At 43.6% G+C, this 17373-nt stretch overlaps 1 protein-coding gene across 2 annotated transcripts in view; it reads right to left on the bottom strand.

The window, feature by feature from the left end:
• The window catches only part of FAM107B (family with sequence similarity 107 member B), a 71763-nt gene extending 55074 nt beyond the window's left edge, over positions 1–16689 (bottom strand). The window contains exon 1 of one of the 2 annotated variants that reach the window (XM_064142605.1): positions 16527–16689. The gene's annotated coding sequence lies outside the window, so the exon portion shown is untranslated. Of the gene's footprint in view, positions 1–14510; positions 14598–16526 lie in introns of those variants that run through there. The other variant, XM_064142604.1, reaches the window with a different exon arrangement.
• Between the last annotated feature and the right edge of the window lie 684 nt (positions 16690–17373).

Genomic DNA, 17373 nt, shown 5'->3' with positions numbered 1-17373 from the left:
GAGGTGCTGAAAAAAAAACAGTCACCATCCCTGGAGTCGTTGAAGAAAAGCCTGGATGAGGCACTCAGTGCCATGGTCTAGTTAGCTGGCTAGGTCTGGGTGCTAGGTTGGACTGGATGATCTTGGAGGTCTCTTCCAACCTGGTTGATTCTATGAAAAGGTCTTATTATTTATTTTTTTTCTTAAACGTGTACAGTTCCTTATAAAAGTCAAGCACAGGAACTGAAGAGAACTCAGACCCAAATGATTCTGCAGTAACTGTGAAGTTCTGAAGATGCCAAAGCTTTTCCTGCGTTGAGTGCAAGACTGATCATTTTACAAAGCTCTTCATGGTCTGCCAAAGTAACTTACAGAACATCACCCCGCTTGAAAGAACAGAGGGAGCATAAGGACTTCGGGGGGGAGGCGGGAATTCAACTGAGGCCCCTTTACATTTAAGTATCATTAAGAGATGGCCACTAACACACAAAGCCAGAAAGCAAAACAAGAATACAAAAGGAGAAACACAGTTTACTTAACAGGGTCTGCAATAGATCCTGGCACATCTCTGCCTCAGGAAAAAATAAGATTCAACTTTTTTAAAGGTTTTTACCACAGGATTTTGTAACTATGAGAAGGTGCTCACATACCACTCAGCATTGCCTAAGGTTGCAAAAATCCACTGTTTCATGAGATCAGATGCATACACCTTAAGTTAGAAACTTAGGCAAGAGTTTGCCAGAATCACTCAGATGTTTTTCCTTTATTCCACAGCTGCTGAAAAGTATTATCAGATCCATACTCTACCACGTCCAAGTTTTCCTGACTTTCAAAGTGATCCGTGCTTCCTACTTAAAACTTAAGCTGAAATGGATATTTAACTCATTTCACAGAGAGTTTGGTTAGACATCTCCCTTTATGAAAAATTTAAACTGTTTGGCTAAGAAGCAGCATCTTTTTACCCCAAGACACTACCCCAGCAGTGGTTATGTAAATAACACAAAATAAAACCAGAGAAAGGGACCAAACTGTTTTGTAACCAACACAGAACGTGGATTTGGGTTGTTTTCATAAAGTTCAAACAGAAGAAGTTTTATGAGTTAAGTCAAGTGAGTGCAAAAGAGTTTGCAGAAGGAAGGTTTCCATTAAAGAGATCTGAACTGGTTCAACGGTAATTTGAGCTCTGTATGAGCTCACTTTTTGCTCTGCCAGTCAGCAGCGAAGCAAAAACTTCACTAAACACAGGAGGGAGCTGATGACAGATGAGAGAGCAAGAGGCAATGCAGAGGCCATCTCTGAGATAACTGCTAGCACTGTATTACAGCCTGCCATGACAGAGCCTTGCCCACATTTTTAAAGCAACAAACATAAACAGCACTTAAAAGAAATTTCACTTGAATATCGAACCAGGAAATAAAAAAAATGAGCTGAAAGAAAATGATGGATTTTCCTGTGCCCCAAGGAGCAGTCCTGGGAAGGGGTTCTCAATGTGATCTTCATGATCACGAGGGCTGCCCATCTGTACAGAGTGGGATGAAGTTGCCTTTCACCCACCCTTTGCTGGCTGTCATCTGGACTTTTATGTGGCAAAGCTCCCCTCAGGGATACAGTGAAACTGTAAAGCAGCTCAAAACAATTAACATCCAGTCAGACTCACCTGCTTGAGAGACTGTGTGAGAGACACCCTAGCTTAGAGTCATCATCCACCTGCACTTCTTGTAAGTCTGTTCTGATTCACAGCAAAATACTTTTCTTAATGGTGAACAGCAACTACTAAACATGCAAACTTGTCAACAGACACCTGAGCCTAAAGACTCTCTGACAGCATCTGCAGTTTATGGGAAATGGGCAACCAAGGAGCAGGCTTGGGCCAGGATCAGCAGTGGGTAATGCTGCCTGGAATTCATACCTGGCTGCCAGCACTCACATGACATAAGGGCAATCCGAGATGATGCAAGTGATCTTTTTGGAGAGAGGGCCCCACAATCCCACAGGAGGATGACCTGGGAAGAGTCACACCTAACCTGCAGCAGATGGGAAGTCCCAGCTCACACCCAAGTATCAGGGCTGTGCTAAAAGCAGTATAGATGCTGCCCCTACTCTCCCCTCAAAGAGGCATGGGACAGGCTCTGGGAAAAGCAGAGGGAAACACACTTAGCCAGTTGGGGAGCACCTCACCTCAGGCAGCATAGCAAGCCTCTCTTCTGACAGCTTACTGTCTCACCTGCAGATGTGCTTGGAATCAGCTCACTGTCAGATCTAGAGTTAAACCTCATTGAGCATGGAGATTAGAGTGAAAATTTGGTGGTCCAGGAACAAAAGGTATAGCAAGGCAGATGGAGATGCTGTTGCCCCTCCTTAGTTACTCATCACTGTAGTTACATCACTTGCCACCAGCACTGGTAACAGTTCAATCCCTTCTGTAGAGGTGAACAGGTTGTTAACGTTCTTCTGCAGAAAAAGTTAAGGACCACCAAAAACCTTACACAGGTTTGGAGCAAGGAGGTTTATTTCTCCCAGGGAAGGCCGAGACAAGTCATTGTCTGTACTGGCAGCCCAGCTGCCACTCAGATGGTTTAAATCTTGACTTAACCGATTTGAGCAGCACTTACAAAGACCTCATATCAAGAAGAACCAGGTTAATGGTACAAGAGTCCTCCTATACCTGCAGCAAGGCAGAGTTTTTGTTGCAGGGGTGTTCTTCTCCACAGAATTCTGCAGATGGCATCCTGCCTATTGTAGAAAATAGCAACAACCCTGGGCAGACCTTACAAACAAAATCAGCAGGAGTTCTGCTGCAGAATCCATACTTTTTGTATATACAGAGGTGATTTAAAATATGGGTTGGGTTGATAAAGGCGAGTTGGGCTGGTTTGAGGCTAACTGGATTAGATTATAGGCTGTGAAAAAGAAACAGTGGTGATTCCTACTTCACACATAGGCTTGCTGAGATGTATCAAAGCAAGAACACAAACATAGATAAAACAGAGTGTATGTCTCTGAGTGTGTGTTTCTCTTCTGCTTGGATCTGTGTAACTAATCCTTCTGCTTCTAAACCCCTCCCCTTGCCGATCTTCCAAACTCATATTGCACATAAGGTAAACTCTGAGATAAGGGAGAGGGGCAGAAAGAAGGTGGAAGGGTAGTTGGGAGCTCCTCCTGGGGACTGTGATTTCTGGGAGGGGTGCTGTGTTTCTATATTACTTTTAACTTGTATATTTCTGTATATAGCTGTATATATTTGTCATGTATCGTAAATACCTGCTTGTACATTGTGCTAAGCTGTAAATATAAAGCTTCATTCCTTAACTTCCAGCCAACTGAGTCTAGTCTGGGTGATTTCATAAGAGTGGGGGGGGGGGCAGGTAACTCCCAAACCAGCACGAATCTTCAGAATACCAGTGCAAACATACTAATGAAGGGAACCATAACCTGAGTAACCTTCAACTGTGTAACCTTTTCTTTACATGCAGACACTCACTGGCCATTTTGTCTTGAACTTCACTGTGGGATGGAAATGTAACTGAAAACATAAGCATGTTTGACAACAGGTAATGACGACTTAGGAAGGTCTCTTTGATTTCTATTTATTACATGGGCAAAAGGCCAGACAGAGCATTTAGTTAATTACTACTTTATTGATAGTAGTAAGTGGCACATTTCAAGTGTCCTTCTCCCCCACACACCATGTGGTTCTTAGCCTTCCCATTCTGTACAAAGAAAAAAAAATAACTTTGTAGCTGCCTACAAGACCCAAATGAAAAAAGCTACTGCTGAAACAAACAAACAAAACCCCCCAAATTTCTCTTCAATGTAGCCATCCTCGTAGAAAGATGCAGATGAAATAGGAAAGAACCTTGCCTAGGCTGTTAAGGGGATATGCTATATTGAAAAGGTAAGGTAACAAATAAATAAAACACCCCCACAACCACACAAACAAAAAAACCCAAAAGAAAACCAACCAAAAACCAACAAAGGCAGGAAGTAGAGAAAAATACTGAGAACCTTATACTGTGCAAGCTGGTTAAATGTATCAGGCCTCGTTCTATTTGTTTTTCATGTGTAACTCACTAGGCCTGTTGGTGCACTGGGAAGAACACCAGATAAAACATGTGGTTATCGGCCAGCAGAGATAATGCAGTTAGAACACAAGCTCAGGTCTGCAGCAGCTTTCCTTAACACCTGCTTCCTGTCTAAGCAAAGATTGATCCTACTTGATGTGACAGACCACTGATACAAAGAAATTGCTTTACAATGATCCCTGACTCTAAGAAAAAAACCCCACAGCCAATATATATTCACTGTGGGCTTACTGATTACATAGGGGTGTGTCTAAGTTTCCACTTCATGCAAAGCTGATCTTTATTTTTCAGTGACAAAACACAGCAGCAGGTTGAATTTAGTGGTTAGTCTTTCATCTCAAAGGCCTGAAGCTGGGTTACAAATAGCTACGTTTCCTCTCCCTTCTAGTTTTCAAGGCTTTGTGATGCACATGTCATTGAGTTACAGGAACTACTCATTCAGTTACAAAAACCTTCCATGAGAATGCAATAAGTGAGCACTACACCTTTAGACTTGTAACCAGACGAGGGGGGTCTTCCCTCCCAACTTCATCTTCACAAAATGTTAGTCAGAAAGTTATCAAGAGTGAAAGCTTATCTACTACTCCCCAGCTCAGGTCCCCACCAAATGACAGAGCTGAAGGAAATGGGTGTGGTTGCACAACAGGCTTTCTAAAATGGTAGCAAACATGCTGTAAAGCTTTGAGACACAAAGCAGAAATAATCTAGGGCACCACTCTGATTACCAAATCTCAGCTAAATTAGTATGGCTCTAGCAAAACCAGACTGCAAGAACTGGGCTACAAGAGTCACCACAGAGAGCTAAACTGCGAAGAGCATACCCAGAGAGAGACTTTTATAATCAAGAAGCAAATATAGGATCAGGCCAGGTGTTTTAGTTAAGTGACCTTACTAGATGTATTGTATGATAATTTAAGTGTGCACCCATGCATCTCCTCATAAGTTTTGGCTGGTTTCAGCCAAATCTTTAAAGTGTTTGAAGCCTCCAAGTTACAAAGAACCCCTAAATCTCGTGTACACCAGTGGCTGAGTAATGAAAAACTCCAGCCAGAAGTCCAGGCTCTGAAAAGGCTCATTCTGCTGCTCTTAGAAAACAGTCACAAATAACAACCCTTGGAAGCACTTTTTGTTAGGGAAAACAAACAAACAAACAAAAAAACCCAAAACACACACAACAACGACCAAGAACCAAAGCTAAGCTCTAAGAATTTGAAACAACAGGAAATGAGTTTTCAGGAAAACAAAACTAAGATTTACAAAAGGCCAAACTGGAGAACCTGGACTGACATCAGTGATTTAGTTACACAGCACAGAGGAGTTCAAGCTTGAGATGCTGGTGTGGAAGATTTGTGTAAATCCTTGTGCAGGTCAGATAGAAAGCCTACAGCTTCAGTTTGCAGCAGAAACATACAGGGTGCAAACATATATTTAAAAAAACCTCAAACAAACAGCAATATATTTCTGGGTTTGCTAGTTCATTTCATCTTTCTTTCCTGTGCAATACCACAATCTGACCCATTTTCTTCCCTGAGAGATCAGGCCAAAATTTATCAAATGTTAAAAAGATTAAAAGCTCAACTGTAACATACCCACCTGTTTGCATTTCCTCTGAAAGAGTCTTGTGATACGTCTGGCTTCTGTGGTGCACTTCAGTGAAAATAAAATCATAGAATCAACCAGGTTGGAAGAGACCTCCAAGATCATCCAGTCCAACCTAGCACCCAGCCCTGTCCAATCAACTAGACCATGGCACTAAGTGCCTCATCCAGTCTTCTCTTCAACACCTCCAGGGACAGCGACTCCACCACCTTCCTGGGCAGCCCATTCCAGTGGCAAATCACTCTCTGTGAAGAGCTTCCTTCTAATATCAAGCCTATAACTCCCAGCACAACTTGAGGCTGTGTCCCCTTGTTCTGTTGCTAACTGAAAAACTAAAATAACTAAACAACTAAAAAAAAAACCCTAAAATAAAAGCCCCCAAAGCCCAAACTATTCCACTTTTAAGTACAAGGATCTCTTCTATTAGGGAAAAACACACCACTGTTGTGATAAGCGTGATTAAAATTTCATATTCTTGCAAGAACCATTTTCACTCAATTTACAAACTTCAATGACTGACAATGTAGCCAAAAGCATCTTTTACTTAGAAAAAAAGAAAGAGAAACTAACCTCTAACAAATCACCTTATATGGGATATATACAAGGTCTAATATGGGATATAACAAGGTCTAATCCTGCTGCAATGAGAATAAATCTAGTTTAATCCTAGGCCAGTTATTCAGTTGAGTTCATCTCCTACTGCTGAAAGTCTTTCCAGTTACTGTCTACTTCGTCTTTACTTCTCTTGCTTATTTTGTTCATGCTTAGAGCAGAATCAGCCACGGACCCAGCTGCAGTCTAGCCTTAACACCTAGCTCTGGAAGATACCTACATGCTCCTACTGAGCCAAAGAGCTTCACCCTGTGCTTTACCCTTCACACCTCTGAAAAGCAATCCATAGAGTCCAGAACAGAGCTGGGAGGAGAAAAGGCCTGGTGTCACCACGAGTAACAGCTGCAGAGCAGCTCATTGTTAGTTAGTGCAAACATATGTGCACACCTTAGCCAAATTACAGCCAAAGGCATTTAACTTGCACGACCAGGTTTTCAGCTTGAAAATAGCTGGTTCCAGATTAAAAAAAGCCATATTCTTAAGCTATTCAGGCAAAGGGGAGAGCACTGTAAATTTAAGCCTCCCATAAAAGAGATGTGGAAGATAAGCACATCAGGAAAAAAAAAACCCACCACAATTCTCAGTAAAAGCTAAATTGTTAGAGCTGAGAGGAAGACAATAGAAAAAACCTGATCATTTAAACTGACCACCCTGCATTTAGTAGGTTTGTACTCATACCAATACTTCATATACTTCAAACCCCTAGATTCAATTACTAACCCTAGGCAAAGGACTGCTTTGAAGTCCTTAATAAAAGGGGAGTAACACCTAAACCACAGAATGTTAGGGGTTGGAAGGACCCTTTAAAAATCATCCAGTACAAACACCCTGCCAGAGCAGGATCACCTAGAGTAGGTCACACAGGAATGCATCCAGGCAGGTTTTGAGTGTCTCCAGAAAAGGAGACTCCATGACCTCTCTGGGCAACCTGTTCCAGATTTCTGTCACCCTCACAGAGAAAAACTTTTCCCTTATGTTCACATGAAACTACCTATGCTCCAGCTTGCACCCACTGCCCCTTGTCCTATCACAGGACATCACTGAGAAGAGCCTGGCTTCATCATCCCAACACTCACCCTTCAGATATTTATAAGCATAGCCTAGTCTAGGCTTTAGATGTCCCAAACTTTAGTGATTCAAGCTTTTAAACTTCAATTCATCTACTCTTCACTCAACAACTGGTTTATGGAAAGATTTTAAACTGTTTTGAAGAGCACCAAGGCTCACTGTAGGTCCTTTTGATTCTCCAGCCCACGCTATCACTTATTTACAGTAGGCTTTCCATTGCTCAAGTGCTAGCTAGCACACATCCGACCCAATCACAAGCACCAGAGCAAACAAGACTCTTAAGGCAAAGGAATCCAATGCAAACAGCATCCAGTAAACAACATATTTTTAAGACCAGAAAAGGAGGACAAGTTAGTTTTGCTTTATAAACTAGCGTTTCAAAACAGAAGATTATGATTAGGAAAGTCTGCAAATCGCTTATACAGAAATGCCACTAAAAACTCCCTTAGTTTTCTTCAGTGGCACAAAGGCACTGACTGAAAGCACTCAGTGTTGAGGTTAATTCAAATTACTTCCAAAAGCATTTCCAGAAAAGCAGAAGCTGGAGGGTAGAGAACCTCAAACCTACTACAGGACCACACTCTAAAATGCACAAAGACTGAAGTGGTGCAGTAACAGGGGGAAGTGCTTACCACCCCTCCAGCAGGCAATTCAGAGTATTGTGCTGCAAGATGCATCATCCTTTCCACTGAAATAAAGAAAGGCCACGGTCTTTGTCATGCTGAGCACTTCACAAATGCAAAAAAAGGAAAATGTTTGTTCTAAGCTCTGCCCAATTTTTAGTGAAAATCAACATTTGACCAGGACAAAGGGGAAACTGCAATTTAATGAAACTGCAGTTAGTTACAGCCCATAAAATGATGCCAATCACTTGTCTTTTAGTCAGCTGTACTTCCATATTTAGTGCAACTGCTTTTGGGTGACTCACACCAATTATCTATCTGGGAGATAAGTAAAGCAAATTTCTAGCATGATTTTGTCGCAGCGTTTCAAAATGAAGTTTATTTTGGCTAGTGCTCCTCATTTGAGCTGCCATCATCTGAAAATTTGATTTGAAGTCAAATTTGTCTTTAGGAATTTCCTCAGAAACAACAAGCTCAACGGGGACAGTGCAAGATGCACAACACTGGCATCATGGTCTGAACAGATCCCGATTTCAGTAAGAAGCAGCTTTCTCAGCCGTCTTCTTGCCTAAAGGCCTTTAGGAGGAGATGATTTCTATACTGTGATAGTGAGTTTATACTTGAAATGCAGTGTTTATGTTACCTATTCATTATGTTTCTGTTTGCAGTGTTTCATCCTGTTTGGTTTTTCTCTTGGTCCAAAGCCCCAAGTTCAAATTCTATCCTTGCGCTAACTGGTTATAGCTGCAGGCCAAGTCAGTTCAGCCTTTGTTTATCGATCTGTAAAAAGGAGGATAATCATACATATTTGTTTCCTTTAAAATACTGGAAGGATTTGTTTAGCCTGACACATTTTTGCAGCAGCTCCATAAAATTCTATGCAGAAATTACCTAGTTTAACCAAATTGACAGGAATAATTCTCGTTTTTATCAATGGATTTTCAGCCTTTCCCTCCTCAGGGACACTGCTTCCTAGAACAGGCTTCTAAGCCTCCCATTTAGTAAACTGTAATACCGTAAGCTGAGCTCAGACCATCTCAACTATGGCAGTATGGGGGGAAAAAAAGGAAAAGAACCCAAACCAAAATAACCTCAAAGCAACAGAATGGTAGTATTTTAGAGTACAGATTTTTTTTCCATTTTTCTTCCTGGAGGAAAATATCCAGTAGGAATGGGAGCTCCTTATTTCATTGCTTTTACAGGAGTGAGTTATCTCTGATAATTTGCAACATTCTGTATAATCTGGTGTTTCTAAATCAAATCTTTGCCTAACTTTGTAGTACTCTGAACATCTGCACTTCAAAAGTACATTAACTACATCTGTGCCTGTTTTAGCAGTCAATTAATCGGCTTCCAATTAAAAAGAAGAAAGAAAAAAAAGCCTAAACTGAAGTGTGATTCTGGAGATAAAATACAGATGAATCTCAAGCCTTGTGAAGCATCAAACTTGAACAGGAAGTCAGCTAAGGCTTCTTTTTATCTTAAAGCTTAAAAAAAAGAATAAATGAAGACATCACCAACTCAAACATGAATACTGAATTCGACCAGTCTTGATGTTACTTGCTATAACGAGATTAAGATTCAAAGGAAAATGGGAGAAAGGGGTTTAAATGATCCCTTAGAGCAGTCATTTAATGAAGCACCATTTTATCACTGCATGCTATGCCTAATTTGATAAGATTCTTCATTAAATTCGATTTCAGTCAATGCTGGAAGTGGTAAGCCCTTTCAAAGCACACACTCCTCTACCTTTATGTTCATTCTAAACCCCTGCCTTTCAGCATACCGAACAAATATCACAAAGAGAGCTTTCCTCCTATATGCTACCAGATGACAACAGTCAAAAGAATTAAGAACTAAAACAAAGCCTCTCACCAATACAGAAAAAAACGCAGAAGAGTAACACAGTTGATGGAATTGTTCTTCAGCACCTAGAGTCTTTTTTTCTTCAGTATTTCTGAGAAAGGAAAAACAGGCTCTTAGAAGAAAAATGTAATACTAGAAGTTGACATGGGGATGCTTCAGCAATCAAGAATTTGGTACATCAGACAACAGGATCTTCATTAGCATAGCATTATAAAACCTGGACATCTTTCTGGGTGCAAAGTTGAGTACAGCACTGATTGAGCTGACCAAAACCTCAGCATCATAGAATTGAGAGCCTCTATCTGGCAGACACTGGCTGCAGTCATCTCATGCTAGCAATGCCACAACAACTTTGAGGATATGATGAGATACTTTGGAAGTCATGGTAGTGGATTAGGAAGAGACCAAGTAGGTCTGAAGACAGTCTATTATGCCAAGACTATCATAACCAAATCCAGCTCCTCCACATTCTCTCAAAAAATTAACTAGCAAATCCCAGTGGCTTTGGACAAAAAAAAGGCTTTCTTCCTCTAACAACAGCCAAAGCTCAAACTGCATTGCAGCGTAAGCCCAGGCACCCACTCTTCCTTGAAGGGCACCAAGGAGCTCAACTACTGTGGCAACCCATAGCAGCAAGGCAGGGGGATACTTGGAAAGTAGTATTTACGTGAATGACACTGAAGAGGGAACTCTAACAACACTGAAGAGCAGAGACATTTCAGTTGAAACAGAAGAGCAGTGCACATATTTGAGAGGCTGCTCAGCAGATCATCCTGTTAGGAAGAAGAACATTTCCTCTGGCTCAAACTAAACTCCTTGCTCCTCAGAGGTACTAAACAGTAAAGCTTTTACTCTCTGGTTACATTAACATGCAAAGCAACTCAAGACCATCATTCTGATCCCCATTTTTAAGTGCTCTGCCCAGCAAGGGGTGCACTTCACCCATCCAACAGCATAAACTCCAGCTCCACCGAAATGTTTTCAGCTTGTTTAGAATCATCCAGCCCAGGCACTGGCCTAGATTAGGAGCGCAGTTATACACACACGAGTGGTCTTGACCCACTTCTCACCACATTGTCTTGACTACTCTGAGCTGTGAACTCTGTTTTATTATTAGCATCAGAACAGAAGCTTGTGTATATACATGAGGTCTTAGGAATGCTCATTCACTGTACAGGCAAGCAATGAAAATAATTGTTCTATTATTTCCTATCATCATCCTCCTCCTCCTCTCACCAATCCACTGAAAGACCCACTGAATGCCATCACTATGGAAATACCTGGAACTGGCTGTGTTTGGTTCCCATTCAGAGTAGACACCACTGGATCTGGTGAGTTAGCTGGCACCAGTGGGCACGAGCATGGTGAACTGAATGTCCTCCCGAGGCATAACAGAGGATTCTTAACATACAAGCAAGTAAAAGCATCTTAATATGGGGTTTCCCTCTACACAATGGTAAGCAGTGTCAGGACAGTTTCCCCTCCATAAAACACACTGTACTACAAAGCAGAGGAACTGCTTCTACCAGAATCAGACATAAGGGCAGTTTCTCCTTCAGAAGCATTTGCAGAGTTTAGCTCTCCAGCTTAAAGGAAAGGTGAGTCATTTCTGGGTTCAAAGTTAAAAAATTAGACCCATCTCACCACAACAAGCAACGAGGTTGCTGCCCAGAACATTAAAGCACCCCTTATAGCAAGAGTATGTTTCATGATTTGTCATCCTAAATACAGTTCTCTACAGGACTCTAATGCAGCTCATACAAGAGGAGCAGTAAAAGAGGCTGAGATTTGCCAAAGGACAGAACAGTGCATCCTGTAAACATATACACTGCCTGAAACTGCAGTATAAATGTAAAACTCTAGAAATCTATTTCATCTGCAAGAAAGGAATTTGTCCCACTGGTCCTCCAAAACGGTGCTGTTCTTTGAAGAAGAATGTCTATTTGCACAAAAGGCAACTTCAGGCCTTCAGGGAAATGTTTAAAATGTAAGCAAACACAGGAGCTTTGCTTCTAGGATAAATAAAGCTAAATGAGGCAAAAGTTATTATATTAGTGCTTCCTCCTGTTATCGTGAAACCAAGATCCTTGTCCCACCTAAGCAAGATGATGACCTCCTGAAGACTCAACTCCAAACCAAATTAGGTCTATAGTAGAAGGGAAACTGCACTAAACCACCACAACCCCTGGCCTTTCAGCTACAGAGCCAGGCTAAAAAGATCAGTGAACTACCAAATTCAAATATCATTTTAACAATGATACAGACAGTGGACAGAGTCTTACTCTTTTATAAACACAACTTGGAAGTGCTTCTTTCCCACCTGCAAGTTTCCTGCTTTTCACTGCACAAAATCTGCAGTGTTGGCCAAAAGACAAAATGATGTCACAGAATGGCAAGAGTTGGAAGGGACCTCCAGAAATCATCTAGTTCAACCTCCTTGAAGCATGTTTCAAAACTGAAACAAAACCTACAGCAGGCTTTGCAATACAACAGTCAACCACCAAACGCCATGCTGTAAGGAAATGCATTAAACACCTGGAGGTGTTCAAGAAAAGCCTGGCTGAGTCACTTAGTGCCATGGTCTAGTTGATTGGATAGGCCTGGGTGATTGGTTGGACTGGATCTTGGAGGTCTCTTCCACCCTGGTTGATTCTATGATTCAGTTGTCCCAGTGCAATGAAACACAGAGGTAACAGGTACCCTGTGGTGCTTTTGAGTTACACAAAACGGGGAAGAAAAGACCACATCCTTCCTTTTCTTGCAGATGTCAGTGTTTCCTGCTCATATAAACCCTGTATGATTTCTGGCACTAGAGAATTGCCACACAGTTTCTCACTATCATGCAACACACACGACCCTTCGCAGCAACACCGTGAAAAGGAAGGGCAGCTGAGCAAGAGCCGCAGCTACACGAGTGTCTTTGCATATCAAAACTAAAAGCAGCCACTCCTTCAGAAAATACCTTTAAAAAAAAAACAACACAAGCACAAGTCTGGTCTTTCAGAGTGCAGATCTGCACCCAGATCATTTTACCCAGCTGCTAGGGTCACAGGCAGGCAGTTCTGCTCTTGCCATGACCCTCATAGCTCTGTAAAGCTTTCCCTTCCCTTTTGTGGACACCTGTTGACATGCAACTCTACAATGAACTAAGAAATTATCTCTCCAAAGATCCACCCAGAGACCTATCTGTAAAAGCAGGCAGGTATAAAGGAGAAGAAAAATGTCATGTCCCTTACTGAGTTGAGTTTTCTTTTAACCTTACAATTACACTTACAATTAACACTTACAATTACAAAGCCATTCTGTTTTTCATAGTCTAACAAAGACCAACATGCATGTTGGTGGTGGAAGGATAGTCAACCACTAATTGCATCACAGTCAGGTAACCAAACTAACTTTCATATTGTGCCTTTTGGGCTATGCTTCTCTTTTCCTGCTTGTTCATAAAGGGGGAAGAAACAAGAGTTCCAAGTTCTATTTACTCACTTGTACTTTTACCTCTCATCTGCAAACGGAAGGTGTCTTTCCCACACCTTCCCACTTCAGTGTGCTTTTGAGAGGAATAATATAACTGAAGCTCACAGAGGTAAGCCTGACAAGAACATGCAAGATATAGAAAGAGGAAGTATCACTGAGAAATATTGTTCTAGCCAGATCATTTATTCTTCTCCTAAACATTTTTTTTTCCTACCACATTTGCAATTCTGTGTTCAGGTTAGCATAGGATCAACTCCCCTTCTACAGCTGCATCTTTCCTTTTTCTTATGTTAGAATTAGACACCAAAACACAACTTACATGCTCTTCAAGTAAACGCAGAAGAGTTGCAGGCTCTTTGCAACATCATGTTAAACTGCAGTTAAACAACACTTCTGTTGATACTCAGGAACACATCAGGTCTAGCCAAACCAGAGTAAACTTTAGACTAATCACTGAATTGATGTAATAAGCACACATTTTTTCCCCTCCAAAGTTAAACAGTGCTCTCTGATGCTTATGTTTTTGCTAGTGTCAGAACAGTATCAGCTGTGAGTTGTGGCTGACACGCTCTTTCTGTGTACATATGAGATGCAAACAGATCCAGAGATGCACAGCAGAAAGATGTCAGATACAGAAACAGATAAAGTCTCAGGAGAGACTCTGCAAAGCTCAGCACTGAAACTTGTTCTGCTTAAAATTACCACAGTACCAGAAAAGCCTCAGACCTGGCCACGTATACAGAATAGTGTTAACTGCATATAAAGATAACATAGTTTTATTCAATAAAATCTTTATTTTTTAAAACTTCCATGGAGCCAAAGCTCTCTTAAAGCAAATTACTGGTTAAACAGTTCCACACTTCTCCCCATCTCCAGTAAACAAGACTATTTTCTTCAATCTTTTCCCAGTTTTCTGTCTGCTCCAATTCATAGATGATTTTCCTGTCCTTACTTATGTTATGAAGGAGTGTCCTCAAAAGCAGTGGCTGCTGAATGTCCTAAGTACGGCATAATGTAAAAACTGAGTGACTCCCCCACCCCCATGCCATTTTGCTGCCTGCTCTACTGTGTGACTGTCAAACAATCTGCCACTTCAGCAAATGCTCTGACCATAGCCACCACACAAACCAGCTTGTAAAGAAGAGGCGTGTGCATGCGCGAGAAAGATTTCCCAACTGCAGCTGCCACACAGCTCCTAACTTACCAGTCCTGCAGGGCTCAACACAGTCAGTCTCAAAACCTTTAAAAGCCCAGGGGTGAGCTGATGTTCAGAGAAACTTCTTAATTGTGAAGAGAAAAAAAAAGATGCTAAGACTGAAAAAGAAGGCAGAAAGTAAATTAAGAGATATTAAGATCAGAAGCAGAAAAGAAAGCAAATGGGGAAGTGTTTTAAGGACCTGATGAGGTGACTCTCCTGTACCTCTTACTATTGGGAAGCATCAGTATACCGTTTTAATTAACAATGCTTGAGTGTTGGAGGCAAAATAGCAACATTACTCGTGAGCATTCTGGACTCTGAAAAACAGAAGCGACACTTCACCTGCTAAAATCATCCCTAGGAAAACATCAGTGGAACTACACCAAGCACGAAATTGGCCCACTGTTGCTTTAATACAATAAAGACATTGTTTTATGAGATATGGGGCATCTGTGGTTCTTTTAAACAAAGCCCAGCAAACAACTGTGTATTGTCCCTAAGCAAATATTGCTGACAGTAAGCAAGCAGCCCTCGCATTCACAGGACATGCTGCCTGCCCATATACTGCCAGAAAAACAAGCATTAATAAAGCAAGGGAGTCTCAACGTCCTGCTCATACCACAGGGAGACTAAGGCCAGTTTAAATGCTCTGTCAAACTGCCTACAAGACTCACAAGCAATCATTCCAGTTTTTAACAGAGTTCTTCCACGCTGCCATTTCTCTGCCAAGTCAATGAAAGTTAAACATCTTCACTGGGGCTACAGGACTTAGTGCATGCTCCTAAGTGCCACAAGACAGAAAAGTACTGCTCCCAAAGAGTGATTCAACAATACTCCCTCCACGAACTACACAGGGAGACTACATTATGCTCACACTGAAGCATCTTTTCCTCATTTTGTTGCGTTTCTGTCCGACTACGCAAACTTTCAACACAACCCAGAAAGTTCACGTTCCTGTCTCTTTCAAGTTTGCCACGAGCATTGCCCTGAACTTGAAGAACCAGGCGTTTCACACCACATTTGCACAATATCAATATATGCCACAACTCATTAAACTACGAAAAAATCCAATCTGGGAAGAAGTACACAAGTAGTTAAGCACCACAGAGCTCCTGCACTGCACCCTTTCTCCTTGTGAAGTCCTAAAACACACTCATCTGTACAGTTACCCTGGCCAGCTGCAATACCTTTCAATCCAACGCACTGGAAAACGCGGACATTTGGACTCTCATGGCCCTTGGAAACTGACCGAACCAGGACGGAGGGATGGAGACGCAGAAACAGCACAACTCCTCCAAGCTGGCCGTGCTCCCAGCTTTTACTTCTTCAGAAGGACTTTAAAGGGAACATCCACTGTCCACACCACAAGTTCAGCTGCTCTGATTAACGATTTTAGAGGGTAGGATGTATAGGACATATGTTTTACTTGCTTTTCACCTCTTCTTCCCATCCAACACCACGTGCCCCTGGTCCCGCCAGGCTGCACCCCACGGACCCTATCGTGCCGTGGGAGTGCCCCAACCTCAGCAAAAGTCACCAGAGAATAAAAGTTGCCCCATGTACAATGGCTAGATGCCTACCGGCCCCACAGCCCCGGCAAGCCGGGGGGGAACGCAGTGAAGCAGCTCCTGGCTCGGCCGCGGGGGTCCGCGGGCGCCCGGCTGGCAGGACCGGCAGCGTTCCCGCGACTCCGCACCCCCCCCGGGCACCCTCCTGCTTGGCTCTCGCCGAGTTCTCTTTTCGCGCAGCCACGATTAACCCACCCCAGGTTTCTTTCCGTACACGAAGCAGAGACGGGGCTCTCCGGACGAAGCACCACGAGCCAGTGGGGCCGCCGCCTCTCGCCCCACACAACCTTCCCGCTATCGGCACCCCGACAGCTCGGAGAGGGGGTGCGCCAGCGCGACACCCCCGCCTGACGCAGGGCACCCTCTGAGAGAGCCGCCTTCCCTCAGCCGCCCCGGGCTGTCCCGTCCCACCCCTCCAGCGGCGCGCCTTTGTGTGAGCAGACACAAAACGTACCTCGCCGGGGCGGCTTTCCCCGCCTGGCAGCGCGGGAGAACGAGGGCAGGGAGACCCCGAGGCACCCAACAGGAGGAGGGACGGAGAGGCCAGCAGCCGCCCGCTCCCTGCCTGACTGCCGGACCGACTGCCCGACAGCGCGGCCGCGCCACACGCGCGGAGCCGGCCCGGCCTCGCCTCAGGGGAGCGGCGGGGCGGGCCGGGGGCGGGCCCGCCGCTGAGTCACCGCCGAGGCCGCCCGGACGCCTCCTTTGTTGTCAGGCGGGGAGGAATCCGGGTTGAGTGTAAGGTGGCTGGGTAGAAACGGGGAGGAAAAGAGGGGCTGTGGAAGCGGAGATGAGTGCTGTGGAGCGGGAGGGCAGCCCGGGGCAGCAGGCCAGTCCCGAAGGTCGGCCCCCTTCGGGGAAGGATAACACGCGTGGGGTCCCCTCGGCCAGCTTGCAAACGCCTGCCCATGCCGTGGGTCCTTTTGAGTGGCGCCAGTCACCTGCAATCGCCACCCCTCTCGTAATGGAAAAGGAATCTCCCAGCTGTGCCCTCGCTTAACTTTCCCCACGTGGTTGCTTTCCCTCTCCGTGATCCAGAGCTCTGTCCTCTGTGGAATATTTCCACCCGTCAGCCCGTAGAAATTAAAGTCCCCACTCAGCCAGCGGACCCATCCAAGTAAGCAGGCAAGAAATCATGGCCAGCCAGTCGAAGAGTGTCTCAGTGTACCCCAAAATCTGTTTCCTAGTGAGTACTACACGATGGAGGTACCACCGAGAGACACTCAGCTTAGCAGGAACAGAATTTGGGAGGGAACCCCAAAATGGAAAAGACCTTTGGGGATGGAATGTGTTTATATACT

This window comes from Pogoniulus pusillus, chromosome 4 (assembly GCF_015220805.1).
Source record: "Pogoniulus pusillus isolate bPogPus1 chromosome 4, bPogPus1.pri, whole genome shotgun sequence".
Classification (NCBI taxonomy): domain Eukaryota; kingdom Metazoa; phylum Chordata; class Aves; order Piciformes; family Lybiidae; genus Pogoniulus; species Pogoniulus pusillus.
This window is presented reverse-complemented; position numbering and strand designations above follow the sequence as displayed.